This window comes from Sphaerodactylus townsendi, linkage group LG12 (assembly GCF_021028975.2).
Source record: "Sphaerodactylus townsendi isolate TG3544 linkage group LG12, MPM_Stown_v2.3, whole genome shotgun sequence".
Classification (NCBI taxonomy): Eukaryota; Metazoa; Chordata; class Lepidosauria; order Squamata; family Sphaerodactylidae; genus Sphaerodactylus; species Sphaerodactylus townsendi.
The window spans coordinates 52,919,787-52,936,932 of record NC_059436.1 but is presented as its reverse complement, the minus strand read 5'-3'; the positions used below and the strand labels follow the sequence as shown (position 1 = coordinate 52,936,932).

The 17,146-nt window shown below is 49.2% G+C and overlaps 1 protein-coding gene across 2 annotated transcripts in view; it reads left to right on the top strand.

Annotated features, from left to right (window-relative positions):
- The first annotated feature begins 1,352 nt into the window (after window positions 1–1,352).
- The window catches only part of RXRA (retinoid X receptor alpha), a 190,036-nt gene continuing 174,242 nt past the window's right edge, over window positions 1,353–17,146 (top strand). The window contains exon 1 of one of the 2 annotated variants that reach the window (XM_048512638.1): window positions 1,353–1,454. The gene's annotated coding sequence lies outside the window, so the exon portion shown is untranslated. The remainder of the gene's footprint in view (window positions 1,455–17,146) is intronic. The other variant, XM_048512639.1, reaches the window with a different exon arrangement.

Here is a 17,146-nt window from a genome sequence, read left to right as displayed (position 1 = left end):
AGAACTTGGAATTCCAAATCGATGATTCTCTGTTTTAATAGTCTAAATATATGGTTCTCATTTAAAGATTCAAAAGAATTGATGGAAAAACCAGTTGAACTGATTTTTGTTTCTATGCTGGAGAGCCAAGAGAGACGAAGTGGGTCGTTTTTAAAGTAAAATAGAAGAGAATTCCAGGTAGCTCTAAAGTGAATTTTTAGCCGGAATTTAAATGAAATTAGCCAGGCTTTTGTTTCTATGTTGGCCCAGCTCTGCACAGAGAACAGAGTTGGGTACCCTCTTAGGAGCTCCTAGAATTTTTCTAAAGAAATTTGCCTGAATTCTCTCAATGTTACTGTCAAAGTCTTTTATCCATAAAGGAATTCTGTACAGTAATTGAGAGAGAATTTTTGCTTGAAAGATTCTAACAGCAGCTGGGACAAATTGATTGCCTTCTAAGTAAAAAATTTTTTTAGAATCGAGGCATATGCACATTTTGCTGATCTAGTTATTCTAGTTTTGTGTGCAGATCAATATAAATTGTATTGGTACCTGATGCCTAGGTAGTTAAAAGTTTTTTTAAAATAATTTTTATTGTATCATTTGAATATTACATTTTATATTGGTCCTTTTCTTCATTTGTTTTCAAACAATACATTTCCCCCTTTTCCCCCCTCCCCCCTATATTTTTCATAGTTTTGTCAAACAAACAGCAGTAAGTTCATTCTTTGTAATCTTTTCTCCCATTTCTCCTCATTGACTCCAGCTTCTTTCATCCAGTCCTCGTATGTGGTCCATATCTTCAAGATTTCGCTCTGTTTATCTTGCCACAGTTTATTCTTTGTTATTGTGTCGAAAATGTCCAGTGTCACTTGTTCCCAGATGTATTCCAACCATTTCTGGTTGGTTGGTCAAATGTCCATTTTGGGGGGCTGAACCCCTTGTCCTGCCCCTCAGAGGCCCACCAGGGGACCCCCCCTCCCCCATTGGCGTACAGAGCTCTGCCATGCTCTAGTACTGTGCCAGCTGGAACAGGTGTGCTTGGAGGTAATAGAATACAGGTTTGCCCCCCTGCCCCTTAGTCACCTGCACAACTGGGGAGGAGAAGAGGCCTCCTTGCAGGCTCCGTCTGTCTTGCAGCCTCGGGAAGGAGCCTCTGAAGCAGCTTGTTAATTACTTTGCAGCTGTATCATCATAATGTCTCGGGGGACGGAGGGCTTTGAGCCTGAACAGAGAGTGATGGAATGTAGCGCGAAGGGTGGTGATGAGGGAGGAGGACTTGGCCCCTCCAGGCAGGTGGGGAGGAGACGGGGGTCCCCAGGAGAGGCTGTCTGCTCTTGCGGGAGTGCTTGAGACGTGTGAGGGTCAGGGCTCCGCTTGGGACACTGAGGAAGATGGACCGGAGGCTTCGTATGAAACCCCCGTGCCCCCAGATGCTTGTGGCACTGCAGAACGCCTTGGGCGCAGCTGGGCAGGTGAGGAGAGCAGCCTCGTTGGGCATTTCAGGCTCCAGGTTGTGACCTACGAAAAGGGCAAGGATCCCTTCTCCTTCTGGGTGGCTTTTTGGCTTGCCTGTGCCCGTGGGTCTGGAACCCAGGTGCTGCCTGACTTTCAAAGAGGCAGGGGATGGCCCAGGTGGGATCAGGGGATCTCCCGGAATTACAGCTGGTCTCCAGACAACAGGGCTCATTTCCCATGGAGAAAATAGCCACTTTGGAGGCTGGACTTCCGGACATCCCATCCTTGCTGAGTTCCTTCCTCTCCCCAAACTCCAGCCTTTCTAGGCTGTTCCCCCAAACCCTTCAGGCATTTCCCAAGCCTGGCCACGCTAAGCTTGAGCAAGGAGTTTTCCCTGGTGGGTTGAAGGAGGCAGTGGTCCCACCTGAAAAAAAGACCCATCGACCTAGGTGATCTGCCTTACCACGCCCTGCCTCAATCTTTCTGCTCTCTGGGGAAGGTAATTGACAGAGTGGTTTTGGAGCAGCTTCGGGCTTCCTGGAGGACAACATCGCTTTTGATCCCTTTCAGTCCGGGTTTCCGTGGTTGGACATGGGACGAGACTGTTCTCACGCTGTCGGGCAGACTTCAGCTCCGCTATTACAATCCTGGACTGAGAAAGGATCGGCGCTTGCTGGTCTTATTGGATTCTGACCTAGCTGCTTGATGTGGGTTTATCACTTCAACCTTGACCCACCGCCCAGTCTGCTCAAAAGGGGTAACTGTCCTCTAGTCAGATTGCCTCTGCTCTCCGGGATCGACTCCAGCAAGTGTGGTGGGACCAAGCTTTCCCGGAGATGCTCGCTTTCATTGTGGTGTACCCTCAGGATTGTTGTCCCCACTATTATTTAACATCTATAGCAATTCTTTGCTCAGTTGGTATTGACGTGTCATCAGTATGCCGCATGACACGCAGCTCATTCTGTTGATGGAGAGGGATGGCCACCGCTCTGCAGCTGACCAGCATTGCTTAGAGGCATGTGGGCTGGTTGGTTGAAACAGAGCAGGTTGAAATTGAATTCAGCAAAGACGGAGAATTTCCTGGTTGGGTCGCGGAGGGGAGGGGGGGGGATTTCCAGCCGCTGCGTGGGAGGGGACTGTATTGGCACCAGTCCCTCTGTCCAGCGCACCTGGGGGGTCCACCTGGATTCGCCTCTTTTCAATGGAGACCCAGGTGGCTCCATATAACCCTGGTCGCGATTTTTTTACCATCTCCGCCAGTCTGGTGTCCGGTTGGTCCCTTCCTCTCCAAAGCCGACCCCAACACTGTGGTCCATGCAACGGCCGTCACCTCCAGGTTAGGTTAGATCTACTATTGCAACTCGCGCTTCACGCTGGCTGGCCTTCCTGCGCTCTGATTCGAGATTAAAATGGTCCAGAAATGGCAGCTGCCCGTGATGCCTACAGGAGTGCCAGCGCGGAGAACACATTACACCCTGTGCTCAGCCGGGCCTGCACTGGCTACCAGTTGAACACCAGTTGAATCACCGGATCACCTCAAGGTGTTGGTGTTAAGGTCTTTTACGCCTTTAAGGCACACCACGACCCAGCTCTGGGGCCTCTTACCGCGGGACCGCTTACTCCATATGTTCAAACCGCCTCTGCGCCAGCAGAGGCCAATTTTTACTGAGGGGATCCTCTGGCCCTTCAATGATAATCGGTTGGTTTCTTACTCAGGGCCAGAGCCTTATCGGCTCTGGCTCCCTGCCTGGTGGAACGCTTCTACCACTCATTTGTCCGGCACCCCCCCGCGGGACTCTGCTGAGTTCCTCGCAGGGCCTGTAAGACTTGAATTGTTCTGCCTAGGCCTTCTGGGAGACCGGGCCGCTGATGAGGGCCCCCTTCCTCCCTCTCCCTCCTCTTCGCTCTCTCCCTCTGATAAACATCATTGAATCTCTACCACCCCTGGGGCTGAGGAGCACAGTGGATGCCATCACTTACCAATGTTAACACTTTTAATGCTGCTTTTTAATGGGAAAGGTTTATATTTTATTTTTTAGAGCCTGTACTATGTAACTTATTGAATTTTAACTTGATTTATTATATTGTGCTCTACTTATGTTGTTCACCGCCCTGAGCCCTTAGGGGGAGGGCGGTTTATAAACCGAATATATAAATAAATAAATAAATAAATAAGCGCAGTTTGTCTGTCCAGATTGGCTCTTGTTCCTAGAGTCATAGGTCGAATCCCCACTACCGTCTGATCCAGGTTTCAGAACACAAACTAACCAGGTTTGAGGTCGGTAGTGGGGATTTGACCATAGATGGAACTGGAACCATTTTTTACACTGTGAAACTTTGGTGAGGATCGTACTAGCGCTGCGTTTATTAATAATTATAACTTAGCGTTAACGTTCGTCTCTCCTGTCAGTCCTCATAAGTGCAAGGTTTATTTTCACAGCGCATAATTCTGCCCTGGAAAGTTTATTATTATTATGGAGTCAATTGTTTGGCTTCTATTAGTGGGGTTTTTGTTTTTTGCATCCTCTGTTTGACTTGTCTGCTTTGGATAAAAGCCCAGAGTTGTTTTTTTTAGCTCCTACAGATGGTCTGTTTTTTTTACAAATAACTTTGTGTTTGTTTCCTCTTGCTTTTTTTGGGAACCCTTTACCTGTCACCTTGAAGGCTCAGGAAGTCCATCCTGACTGCCGTGGGTCCCCAACCTGTTGTTGGAAATGTTGGCACATTCCAGGGCTCCTTTGGGGGAAAAGGGTGGGTTCGGGTCTGGCCGTTGCTGTTGCTGCTGGGTCTTGCTGGGATGCTGTGTGGACAGGAAGTGCTGCTGATACAATCTAGGGCAGGGGTCTGCAACCTGTGGCTCTCCAGATGTTCATGGACTACAATTCCCATCAGCCCCTGCCAGCATGGCCAGTTGGCTGGTCCTCCCAAGTTGGTTGGTCCTGCCAAGCGGCGGGAAGGAAAGCAACTGACATTTCTTTGTGGGGTGGTTTCTTCTTGGGGGGCTTGAGGCTGGTACGGGGACTGTCACTTTGGCCCATTCTTTATCAGTCCTCCACACCAGCTTGTTTTCATCCTGCCGTCATTAGGGAAACTTGACTGCCTCTCCTGGTCTGACCTGAACACTCTTTGACATTCCTGCCTCGAATTGGTAGCATATTTTGCAGACCTCTCCTGTTGCTTGTTCATGAACCTGTTTTGCGGAGTCTCTCCTTCCCTGGCTGTAAAATTTGTGTTTCTTTTTTTTTTTGGGGGGGGGGGGGATTCTGGAACACACAGGTGAGATTTGGCGAGGTATTGCATTTCCAGCATATTTTTTGTGACTATGAGGGCTAGAAACCTGCCTCTTCCCCCCCCCCCCCCCAGAAATGGAAGTGAATCTTCTCAGGAAGCGTCAGACCTGCAGATAAAACTGTGCAGTATAATTACAACTCTGTCGTTTACAAATGACCAGATTAAAAACCAATAAAATCTGTTAGAAATGTGACTGGGGAATGTGTGACTATTACGGAGAGGGAAGCGAGCCAGGAGCTTGTCAGGTTAATGGAGCTAATCTTGCAAATCCGGCCTTTTGTAGGTGTGTTCCAAAAGCAGGCTGACACCCGCCCACCCACCCCCCCCCCCCCCCCCCCCCCCCCCCGGCCAAGTGTGCAGCCAGCCCCTCCACTCCACCCTGCAGTGAAAAGAACCACCGGGTCCTCCTTCCGTTCCGTGCCCTGTGCACTCCGTCCATACATCGCACAGACTTATCTGCTCATTAGCAATTATCATCCCTCTCTTGGAAAGGATAATGACCGTACGTACAGTGGAAAGACCTCATTATAGTAGAGCTAATGAAGTACTTAAATTAAAAAAAAGGCCAGCGCAGAGGGCAGGGAGGCGAAAACATCCTCTGGAAAGCCGCCTGCGGTTGGGAAGTTAGTTGATCTAAAAGGCCACAGTGAGAAACCAGCCGGCTGGCGAAGGCGTGCAGATTCCGACTCCTGTTCTGGGAGGGTCAGATGTGCCTCTAGTCAAAATGAGGCTGAGCTCCTTCAGCCACTGCATTGTGGTCACTGTGACGCTGGAGGATTTGTATTTGCAATCAAGCTCTGTGTACAAGGCCTCTGTGCCGTATCTGGTCACTTACCCCAGCTTAGTGTTGATAGGGAGGTGCTTTCCCCCTGCTTCTCCACAGCCCTGTCTGATTACTAGGTGCCTTCTAGGAGCAGCAGTGGCGTAGAGGCTAAGAGCAGGTGCACTGTGAACTGGAGGAACCGGGTTTGATTCCCCGCTCTGCCGCTTGAGTTGTGGAGGCTTATCTGGGGAATTCATAAGAACATAAGAACTAGCCTGCTGGATCAGACCAGAGTCCATCCAGTCCAGCACTCTGCTACTCGCAGTGGCCCACCAGGTGCCTTTGGGAGCTCATATGCAGGATGTGAAAGCAAGGGCCTTCTGCGGCTGTTGCTCCCGATCACCTGGTCTGCTAAGGCATTTGCAATCTCAGATCAAGGAGGATCAAGATTGGCAGCCAGAGATCGACTTCTCCTGCATAAATCTGTCCAAGCCCTTTTTAAAGCTAACCCGGTTAGTGTTAGCTTTAAATAACACTCCCTACATCTCTCCATTATACGGCTGTGATGATGTCAATTGCCCATTTTTAAAAGAAAATGGAGGAAACACGAGCCTGTATCCATGTGGAAAACACCTGTTCTTCACACAGGTGAACTCTGTAAAGCTAAGGCAGTCCATACATCAGGTTGTCTTGTGTGGGATCAGATTATGGATTCTGTGACTGGATGCTGTCTTTCAACAGGCTGCCATTCTCTAGGTTTTTGAGCTAAGGTCTTTTCCAGCTAGGCTGCCTGAGATTCTTTTGGGCTGTCTACCAAACTGTAGCTCCTCCCTGAAATAAGCAAGATGTCTTCATAATCTACTTGGATTCTGTTTAGAGACACAAATGTTTCCAGAAGTCTTAAAACCCTGAGAAAAACAGTCCCCCCCCCCATTTTTTCCAAGGGAAAAAGTGAATTTTGGGGAAGTATGCAATAGCAGCACTCCTACCACATCTCATCGAATTTTGCTGCTTCAACAGTATAAAATCCATCATTTAAAACTTAGCATATAAAATTGTATTAATTGACATATTTAAGGAATTTGAAAATGTAAATGCCTTATATTTTTCCAGAAAAAAATTCAAATATCCTGGTATTTTCAGTGTGTTTTTTTCCCCTGTGGTCCCCAGAATTTTTACTGGCAAAGCTGAACAAAAGTTCCCAGATATTGAGTGTGTAAAACCTTGTCTTAAAAACATTTTATCTCCAAGGGCTATTTAAAGTGCTCCCCAAAGTTTCCCATTTTTTTCCATTGGAAAAGCTAAAAAAAAAGTCATTGGGGGAGAATGGTAAAAACATTTTTTTCTTGATGTTTTCCTGGTTTTTCCAGGCCTTCACATACCTGCTTATGTTATCCTGGATGTAAGGTCTGCAGGACCTCTTGATGCTCTAGGTCAGTGGTGGCGAACCTATGGCACTCTAGATGTTCATGGACTACAATTCCCATCAGCCCCAGCCAGCATGGCCAAGCTGATGGGAATTGTAGTCCATGAACATCTGGAGTGCCATAGGTTCGCCACCACGGCTCTAGGTAAGTTCACGGCACAATCCGAACTGCATACCCTCAGCCCTTTTGCCCCAGTCCTAGCGGGTGCGGGGACATCCCTGCTGCATGGTTTGAGTAAGTTCAGTGTGCTGGATTTCTCCGGCCAAACTCTCTGGCTTTACTTCACATCTGGCAGTCTCTGGTGTGTGCGTTCCTCGACGTGGGCGTTAACACGAAGGCCAAAGTCAACAGCCTGACTCAGAACACCGACTGACAAGTTGATCATTGATTGGAGGTGGATATCACATGTGGCTTGTGGCTGTCTTCCTGCTAGTCTGGATCTGCCCCCTTAGCAGGCAGAAACCAGAAGTGTTCTGAGGAAACTCGTGTATTATGAAGTCTGTGTTTCTGCTTGTCCCCAATCGATCGGCCTGTGAGAGCAGGAAGTTCATCAAGAAGGGTTGGAGGTCTTGCTTTTAAAGCAGGGGTGTCAAACTCGTGGCCCTCCAGATGTTCATGAACTACAATTCCCATCAGTCCCTCCCAACATGAGCATTGGCTATACTGGCAAGGGCTGATGGGAATTGTAGTTCATGAACATCTGGAGGGCCGCAATTTTGACACCTGTGTTTTAAAGGGATCTTGAGAACATGTCTCAGTGGTAGAGCATCTTCTAGGCATGCTGAAGTCCCAGGCTCAATTCCCAGCATCTCCAGAAAAAAAGATCAGGGAGTCAACGAGTGAAAGACCTCTGCCTGAGACTCGGGAAAGTCACTACTAGTCTGTACTGACCGTGATAGACCAAGGGTCCAGTTCAGTAGAAGACAGCTTCATGTGTGCATACCCTTGGTAGTAAATCAGTCCTTCTGGATGCTTTTTGATGTAACACCCCCCCTTTATTTCGGCATGTGGAAAGAACGCAGCTTTTTGCATGTAGCTTCTCCCGCACTCTGGCAGGGATCGTGTAGGCAGCCGGGTCTGCGGAAGGAAGGCTGTGGCACAGTGCCTGCAAGTGTCAGAATGAAATGTGGATTCCTTAAGATGCACATCACCTGGGTGGGAAAGCAGGTATCTCTCTGTTGATTGTCTCTCTCTGCAGCAGTAAATTCTTTACAGTTGAGGACACTTCTGCCTGGGGAAGCGCCTCTGATCTCTGCGTTGGTCGGCTTCCAGATGATGGCAGCCGCCCTGCCTGTCACGCTCAGTTTCTTTCTCTCTTAAGAACATCAGAACATAAGAACAAGCCAGCTGGATCAGACTAGAGTCCATCTAGTCCAGCTCTCTGCTACTCGCAGTGGCCCACCAGGTGCCTTTGGGAGCTCACAGGCAGGATGTGAAAGCAAGGGCCTTCTGCGGCTGTTGCTCCCGAGCACCTGGTCTGCTAAGGCATTTGCAATCTCAGATCAAGGAGGATCAAGATTGGTAGCCATAGATCGACTTCTCCAAAAATCTGTCCAAGCCCCTTTTGAAGCTATCCAGGTTAGTGGCCATCACCACCTCCTGTGGCAGCATATTCCAAACACCAATCACATGTTGTGTGAAGAAGTGTTTCCTTTTATTAGTCCTAATTCTCCCCCCCCCCCCCCCCCCGCATTTTCAATGTATGCCCTCTGGTTCTAGTATTGTGTGTGAGAGAGAAAAATTTCTCTCTGTCAACATTTTCTACCCCATGCATAATTTTATAGACTTCCATCATATCCCCCCTCAGCCGTCTCCTCTCTTGGTAGGAGAACTTGTCTGAGCACCTTTTGCCCCACGAGGACTGAAAAGGAACAGGTGCCCACTTGTGTCTTACACTGTATAACGACTTTTAGGGAGTCATCGTCTGGATCCCAGTCCCAGGAGGCAACATCAGGGGACAGCCCCTGCTTCTCTGCCCTCTTGTTGGCCCTCCAAGAAGAACTGGTTGGCCACTGTGTGAGCCAAGATGCCGGACTAGATGGGCCCTCATCGGTCTGATTCAGCAGGCTCCTCTGATGTTCTTACGACGTACAGTAGTGTGGCCTACGCTGTGGTATTTCTTCTTTCATTGCTGCAGACTTGGTAGTTTCTACATCAATTTGTGTGTCGTGTTTGAAAACTCATGCTCTGTTTTAGCTGTGTTTGGAATATTTGTTTTCAGTTTTCTGTAATCCGGTGCACTGCTATCCCATCCTGTTGATTGCACTTGACTTACGTAACCTGCCTTGAGTCTCAGGTCGAATCCCCACCACCTTCTTAGCCAGGTTTCAGAACGCAATCTAACCAAGTTTCTTGGACGACCTCCCCATTGCTTCTGCGTCAGATTCTGTTTCTGGTGCTCGTTCTCCCCGTTAACACGCGTCCCGCCGGAACCTGGTTGCGAGTGGAGTAGACAGCATTGGCACGGTTCTGAGCTGATCCGAGGGGAGGGACAAGGGTTGAAACCCCTTGACTCCCAGAGCATGACGCAGCATTCAGGGAACCAATCATGCCAGCTCCTGCTTCGAGGCAATGATGGCGTACAGGATGTTTCGGGTTTACCGCTTTGAGTAAGTGTTTTTTTTTCGACATCGCAACCGTGCGGAGACCCATCCACCCATCTACCCGATCAAATGTTTAAAAGCGATAAAGCGTGAAAAAATCACCGGTAACACATTGAGTGGCATAAGCATTCCCGAAGATAAAGGTGTGACGTTTACACAGTTGTTTTTCGTTCACGCCAAAACTGGGACATTTTCTGCAAGGGGGGGGGAGGGGAGGTCCCGCCCCATCAAGGCACGCCAGCCAATCAGGGGAGACTGGAGAAGCGAGCTCGCCTGGTAGTGGGGATTGCTAAGAGTTCTGCAACCGAGTGTGTCTGCGTATTGCTTCCTTTCTATGATGGGGAGGGAGAAACTCCGATGAAGAGGACGCGGCTTCACTACAAACAGGTTTGGATCTGCGTGCAAATTTCAAGTGGGGATTCGACCCCCGTGAGAAAGGTGGTCTGTAAAGGTGGCCTATAAAGAGCCACCCCCTTCACCTGCCACTTGTGAGCTTCTGGGCACTGTCAGAAGCAAGGGACTGGGGCTAGCTAGATGAAGAAGAAGAAGAAGAGTTTGGATTTATATCCCCCCTTTCTCTCCTGCAGGAGACTCAAAGGGGCTGACAATCTCCTTGCCCTTCCCCCCTCACAACAAACACCCTGTGAGGTAGGTGGAGCCCAGAGGCTCAGAAGAACTGTGACTAGCCCAAGGTCACCCAGCTGGCGTGTGTGGGAGTGTTCAGGGTAATCTGAATTCCCCAGATAAGCCTCCACAACTCAAGTGGCAGAGCTGGGAATCAAACCTGGTTCCTCCAGATCAGAGTGCACCTGCTCTTAGCCACTGCGCCACTGCTGCTCCTAGATGTGCTGTAGAACAGATTTGTGTGAGAGGTGGGGCACAGGTGGCCTCCATGAGGCAGGGTTTATGCGGCCTGCAGCCTTGCTTAAGCACGCCCTCCTTTGCATGTCCCCATGGTGTGCGAGCAAGCCAGCTTGTCTGGTGGGAAGCCTGCGGTTGGTGCATGTGAGGAGACCAGTACATATGTTAAAAAGCGTGCACGTGTGCTCTCTTCCAGGTGTACAAATCAGCTTTCAGGGCCCACAACTCTAGAAGAGAGACTCCAGAACGAATTTTCCATGCATTTTTTTAAAAGCAACCATAGAGAACCCTGATTTGAACAGGGGGTTTATCCTCCCCCAATTGTTTCTCCCAAAGAAGCCAACAGCCCCGCCCTTCCAGGGCTAGCCAGCCTAGAGACGGGATTCTTTTTGAGCAGAACCATGGACGAAGGGGAATCGCTTCTCCCTCTGGGCCGTATCCCCAAACCAAACGGCCCCTCCGACCAAAGTGTGGGATCCTCGCTGCACTTTGCTGTCAGAATGCATCCCCGTGCTGCCCCGTCAGTAGCTTGATTCGTTTGGCCTTTTGTCTCCTGCGGCAATTCTTGTGTTTTTCTCCCTGTCTGAGACGAACCAGTGCTTGTGAGTCTGGGGGTGCCCTGAAGGGCCTTGGCTGTCCTGGAGAGGTCCCTAGCCCAGACCCCTCCTCATTCAGGAGGCCTGATCCTGCCCCATTCCTGACCGTAGAGCTCTTGTTTCACCAGGAGCAGCAGTGGCGTAGGGGGTTAAGAGCTCGTGTTTCTAATCTGGAGGAACCGGGTTTGATTCCCCGCTCTGCCGCTTGAGCTGTGGAGGCTTATCTGGGGAATTCAGATTAGCCTGTGCACTCCCACACACGCCAGCTGGGTGACCTTGGGCTAGTCACAGTTCTTCTGAGTTCTCTCAGCCCCACCCACCTCGCAGGGTGTTTGTTGTGAGGGGGGAAGGGCAAGGAGATTGTCAGCCCCTTTGAGTCTCCTGCAGGAGAGAAAGGGGGGATATAAATCCAAACTCCTCCTCCTCCTCCCCTCCTCCTCCCCCCCTCCCTCCTCCCTCCTCCTCCCTCCTCCTCCTCCTCCTCCTCCTCCTCCTCCTCCCTCCTCCTCCCTCCTCCTCCTCCTCCTCTCATTCTCCTCCCTCCTCCCTCCTCCCTCCTCCCTTCTTCCTTCCTTCTTCTTCTTCTTCTTCTTCTTCTTCTTCTTCTTCTTCTTCTTCTTCTTCTTCTTCTTCTTCTTCTTCTTCTTCTTCTTCTTCTTCTTCTTCTTCTTCGTGTCTTTCCCAGGGGAACTGTCCCCGTGCGGGGCTGTTTTCGGAAGGAGCCGAAGACCGGCCAGCCGTTCCCTCGTGCAGCCATTGGGGTTTTCTTTCGCGTTGGTTTTGTTTTTTAAAGTAGAACCTGGAGAGGGTGGAAATGATGACAGCCAGGCAGAGTTTTAGAGGGAAGCTGAGAGTCTGGCAATGAGCGAGGCTGTTATAAAAACTGGACTTTGGCACCCAGACAAACTTAAGTCTGCAACCTGCGTATCGCGGCAATTCCCTGCCTTTGCACACTTCTGGCTTTGCCTGCCGTTGGGGAGCGACAAGACGCTCTGCTGAGCACCAAAGTCCAGCCCCTGCCCAGTGGGAATCCTGCCCAGCAATCCTCGGGCTTCTGAGATTGGAGCAAAAATGCCTGCATGCTGTCTTCGCTATTGTGAAGCCTGGAAATGTGATTTTCCAGTCTAAACTAGGAGTGGCCAACCTTTGGTGCTCCAGATGCTCATGGCCATGCTGGCAGGGGCTGATGGGAATTGTAGTCCACGAACATCTGGAGCACCACGGGTTGCCCACCCCTGCTCTAAACGAAACAAAGCTTTTTGAGACGTTGAATTCTACACCTAGTACTGTTCTATGTTCTTGATTCCTGTGAAATCCTGGCATACGCTCAGCCCGGGTATGGGAACTTGGCTGTTGCTTCCCTGAGCTAGAGGCTTTCCCCACTACCGAAGGGAGCTAAGGTCGACTCGGTTCCCTTCAGTGGAGGGCGATTCCAGCCTGTCCCCACAGCAACTGAGTTGGCCCCTGGAACCGAGCTAAGTGGGCGGGATCATCTTGGTGCCTGTTTTCGGCTCCTCTATCGTTGATTGAAGCGGCTTGTGTTCACGGCCAAGCGGAGAGCGGGAGTGTTCTTTTTTTTTCCACAGTTTTTACAGTTTACAGTTACATAACGCTTTCTGCCATACGACTCCTCCTCCCATTTCTGCGATGCCCACAAGAAAGAGTGGCTCGTGAAGCGTGATTAGTTGAGCGGATGAGGTGTCGTTTCGGGATTATTCCCCACTTCGAAGCCGGTATGCGACCTTGTTCCGGCAGAAAAGTGTAGTTCATAACTGCGACAAGGATGTCGCAGTTCACTGAGAATGGGGGGGGCTGAGACAAAACAGTGTTGAGCTCGGTGGCAGTGGGGATTCACTGAGGCGAACCTAGGTAGAAACCAGTTCAACTCTGTCAGTGGGGAAAGCCCCCTAGAGAGAAGCCGTAATGCAGTTGGAGAATCCCCGGGAAACCATTTGTGGAAGAGTCACTTGTCTGCAAAGTTCCATCGTAGCGTTCCAAGCTGTGGAGGCACTTTCAAGAGGTACGGGAGGTGGAAACAGATAAAGTCTTCAACCTGGTTGTGCCCGCAGAGATTTCCAGATTGTCCTCTGATCCAGCCTTCCGTGAGCGCCAGGGCAGGCGCGTGCTCTGTAGTCCAAGGGTGCTCTTTAGTCCGAGATGATGTGACCCAAGACCGGGGCGGTGGTGCTGAGAAATTATTTAAAATGCCTATAAATAGCACCCTCCCCCCTCTCCCCAGGAACCCTGGCAGTCGTTCCAATCTCTTGTCAAACAGACAGCTTGAAGCTGAAGACAGCCAGATGGAATTCAGTGAAGCCCTGGCGCTATCAGGGGCGGGGGGGGGGGGGAGGGGAGAGGGGGGGAAGGGAAATCCCCAGGACCAGCTGTACTCAAAAGCAAAACTCTCCAGGACTGGTACGTAAAATTATGGACTTTTATGGATCTAGACCTATTGACTGGAAAATTGCAGCTCAAAGACATATATAAAGACTGGGCATTACTGAAGGAATTCTTCGGGTCCTCCTTTCAAATATATTAAAGAAATGAAAGAGGGTTGTACGTTCTACACTTTTGTAAACTGTTTCCTTGTGAGTCTAACTCAGGGGTAGGGAACCTGCGGCTCTCCAGATGTTCAGGAACTACAATTCCCATCAGCCCCTACCAGCATGGCCAATTGGCCATGCTGACAGAGGCTGATGGGAATTGTAGTTCCTGAACATCTGGAGAGCCGCAGGTTCCCACACCTTCCCTAACTGTTCTGCTAAAGGAATGTAAACATTGTAAAAAGTTAATTTAGTATTAAAAAAAACGAAGCTAGTAAACAATAGACGACGTGATTTTTGAGAGACATAACAACAATTGGTTGAAGCTTTTATTGATGGATTGATGTAAGTAGAGTTGATGACAATTGACGATAATCCCCAATAGGGGATACATGTAAGTGAATCTTTCAACTGTTTTTCTTTTAATAACTAAAATGTTAATATTCTTATGTTTGTGTAGGATATGTAAAATTTAATAAATATTATTAAAAAAACCCGGTTCACCCCCCCCCCCCCAAAAGCAAAACCTCCAGTGTCCATGCAGGTCTTACATGGGAAGAGGGAATCTCCATAATTTTTAGGATTTCTATGTTTTAACCCACCCCGAGACCCTCAGCTGCAGGGCAAGCTAAAAATATACACAATCTCTGCCTTTCCTTGCCAAAGTCTGTTAGGCCAGTTGCACAGAGACCTCCCCTCTATCTTCCCCCGAGCCCCAGCAGGCTCTTGAAATAGGGTTGCCAACTTTGTGTGTGGAAATGCTTGGATATTTAGGGGTGAGCCTGGACAGGGCAAGGTTTGGGGCAGGCAGGAAGGTATATGATGCCATAGAGCAGAGGTGTCCAACTCTGGTGGTTCCGATGTTCATGGGCTACAATTCCCATCAGCCCCTGCTGGCATGACCGATGGGCTGATGGGAATTGTAGTCCATGAACCTCTGAACCGCCAGAGTTGGACACCCCTGCCCCTCCAACCCAACCACTTTCTCCAGGGGAATTGATCTCACAAGAGCAGTTGGGATACTGGGAGATCTCCACGTACCCCCTGGAAGTTGGCAGCCGTGTCTTATGGTGGTTTACAGGCTCACTCAATCCCCTGCCGAATTTTTTTTTTACAAGTACCGTGTTAATTTTAATAATTTTAGGCAGTTTTTATGCTTTTTATCGTGTTTGACTTCAAAACCTCCTCGAGCAAGTTCTCCAGAGAGGTGGCTAAAGAAGTGCTCTAAACACATTCAAGGTCTTGCGCATATTTTGAAGGCAGATGTGGCTGGCAGCTGCCCGCGTCTATCAGCTGGGACAGCAGGGAAGAGTGGGGCAGTGGGTGGGGAAGGGGATTTCACTCCTGCCTGTGGCTAACCCAAGCACAGTAAATAAGCTGGAGGCACGGAAGGGATTATGGAAGGCTGGAACAGTTGTTGGAAATCCTTCCCCGAGATTGTGCAAATGCTCCTTGAAGGCCTTCCCCCCATAATCTGGGCCAGCGTTCTGTGCTTTGTGGAGCTTATTCAGTCTGCATCCGTTTTTTCTCCAAGGTTTGTTTGTTTGTTTGTTTGTTTGTTTGTTTCCTTCCTTCCTTCCTTCCTTCCTTCCCTCCTTCCTTCCTTCCTCCCTCTTCCTTCCTTCCTTCCTTCCTTTGTTCGTTCCTTCCTCTTCCTTCCTTCCTTCCTTCCCTCCTTCCTCCCTCCCTCTTCCTTCCTTCCTTCCTTCCTTCTTTCCTTCCTTCCTTCCTTCTTTCTTTCTTTCTTTCTTTCTTTCTTTCTTTCTTTCTTTCTTTCTTTCTTTCTTTCTTTCTTTCTTTCTTTCTTTCTTTCTTTCTTTCTTTCTTTCTTTCTTTCTTTCTTTCTTTCTTTCTTTCTTTCTTTCTTTCTTTCTTTCTTTCTTTCTAAATATTTTTATTGTATAGTTTGAAATAATCATTCTATTCACATCTTTCTGATATAATTTCCAAACAATACATTTCCCCCTTTTTTCCCCTCCCACCCTCCCCTAATATTATGTTTTACTTTTCTTTAACCAAACAGCAGTAAGTTCATTCGTTGTTGTCTTCTTATCCATGTGTCTTCTCTGACTCCCGTCTCCTTCATCCAATTCTCATAACTTGTCCATATCTTCATTATTTCATTCTGTTTTTCTTGCCATGTTTTATTCTTTGGTTTCTTTCTTTCTTTGGTTAGTTTACCTCAGCCCTGTTTTCCTGGATGCCTGGGAGCCCCTATATAGGCAGAGATCTCTGTCTTGTCTGTGGATGCAAACAGTGCTCCGCATTCCTAGAAGAGAAGAAGAAGAAGAGTTTGGATTTATATCCCCCTTTCTCTCCTGCAGGAGACTCAAAGGGGCTGACAGTCTCCTTGCCCTTCCCCCCTCACAACAAACACCCTGTGAGGTAGGTGGGGCTGAGAGAGCTCCGAGAAGCTGTGACTAGCCCAAGGTCACCCATCTGGCGTGTGTGGGAGTGCACAGGCTAATCTGAATTCCCCAGAGAAGCCCCACAGCTCAGGCGGCAGAGCTGGGAATCAAACCCGGTTCCTCCAGATTAGATACACGAGCTCTTAACCTCCTACGCCACTGCTGCACAGTTACATTCTGTTGTGTGTGTGGAAAGCATGCACAGCAGAAAGAAATAAAACCTTCAGTCTGGCAGAGGTGCTGTGCTTAGAGGAGGGCAAGAAAGATGGAGTGAGATGGAGGGGGGGGCCCTTAAAGTGTCTGGAGGCCAGATCGGAAGGCTCCAAGAAGGAGCGTAGGAAAGGGGAAAGACAAAGCGGGAACTAGTTGGTGATGCTGCTCAGCAGCCTCTGTGTTGAAATTGGGGGAGGGTCTCATGTTTGTTTTTCCAAGAAGGAATGTGGATGTAAAAGAGCTGGCCGAGGTTCACGGTGAACTCTTGGAAGTGCCCCTTCTGTTTCTTGGTTCCCAGGGCACGTGGGCCGCCTTTCCTTTCGATAGCTCGATATCGAGCAGGTCCTCGGGCCAAAGACTTCCCTTCGCTTGGCTAACTCAGTTCACAGCTGGCATTTCCATTGCAGACGTGGTTTGGGGGGTTCCCCTCAGGCACGAGCAGGTTTGTGGGAAGTCTGACGGGGAGAGGAGCCTCAGGCTGAAGGAAGGGGTGAGTCTGGACTGGGCTAGAGCGTTTTGCATTGGGACAGATCTGTGGGACGTTAATGGTGGTCAGACCCCATCGTGGCCAGGGTCTGGGCCAGGAAGCCCCTCTGAAGAGGCCAGTCAGCAGAGCAGGAAGCTGCCAGGCTGGGAGACCGAGAGGAGCCAGTGGACCGAAGGCCGAGGCCCTGCAGCTGGGCAGGGAGACCTTGCAGGGCTGGCTGGAGTCTGGCTGGTTCTCAGCCAAGGCCCAGACCTGATAGGAAGCCTGCCAGTCTGGAGGCTGCTGGGTTGAGTTCGTTTGTTCGTTCATTCATTCATTCATTCATTCATTCATTCATTCATTCATTCATTCATTCATTCCATTCATTGTTTAACTAGTTTATATACGCCCCTATCCCTCAAGAGAATCTTGGTCGGTGTACAACAAAATTAAATCATAGTACAACTAAACACAAGCAAAAACTAAACAATTAGACTTCAATGCAAATAAATGACTAAATCCCATTTAAAAACAGTGA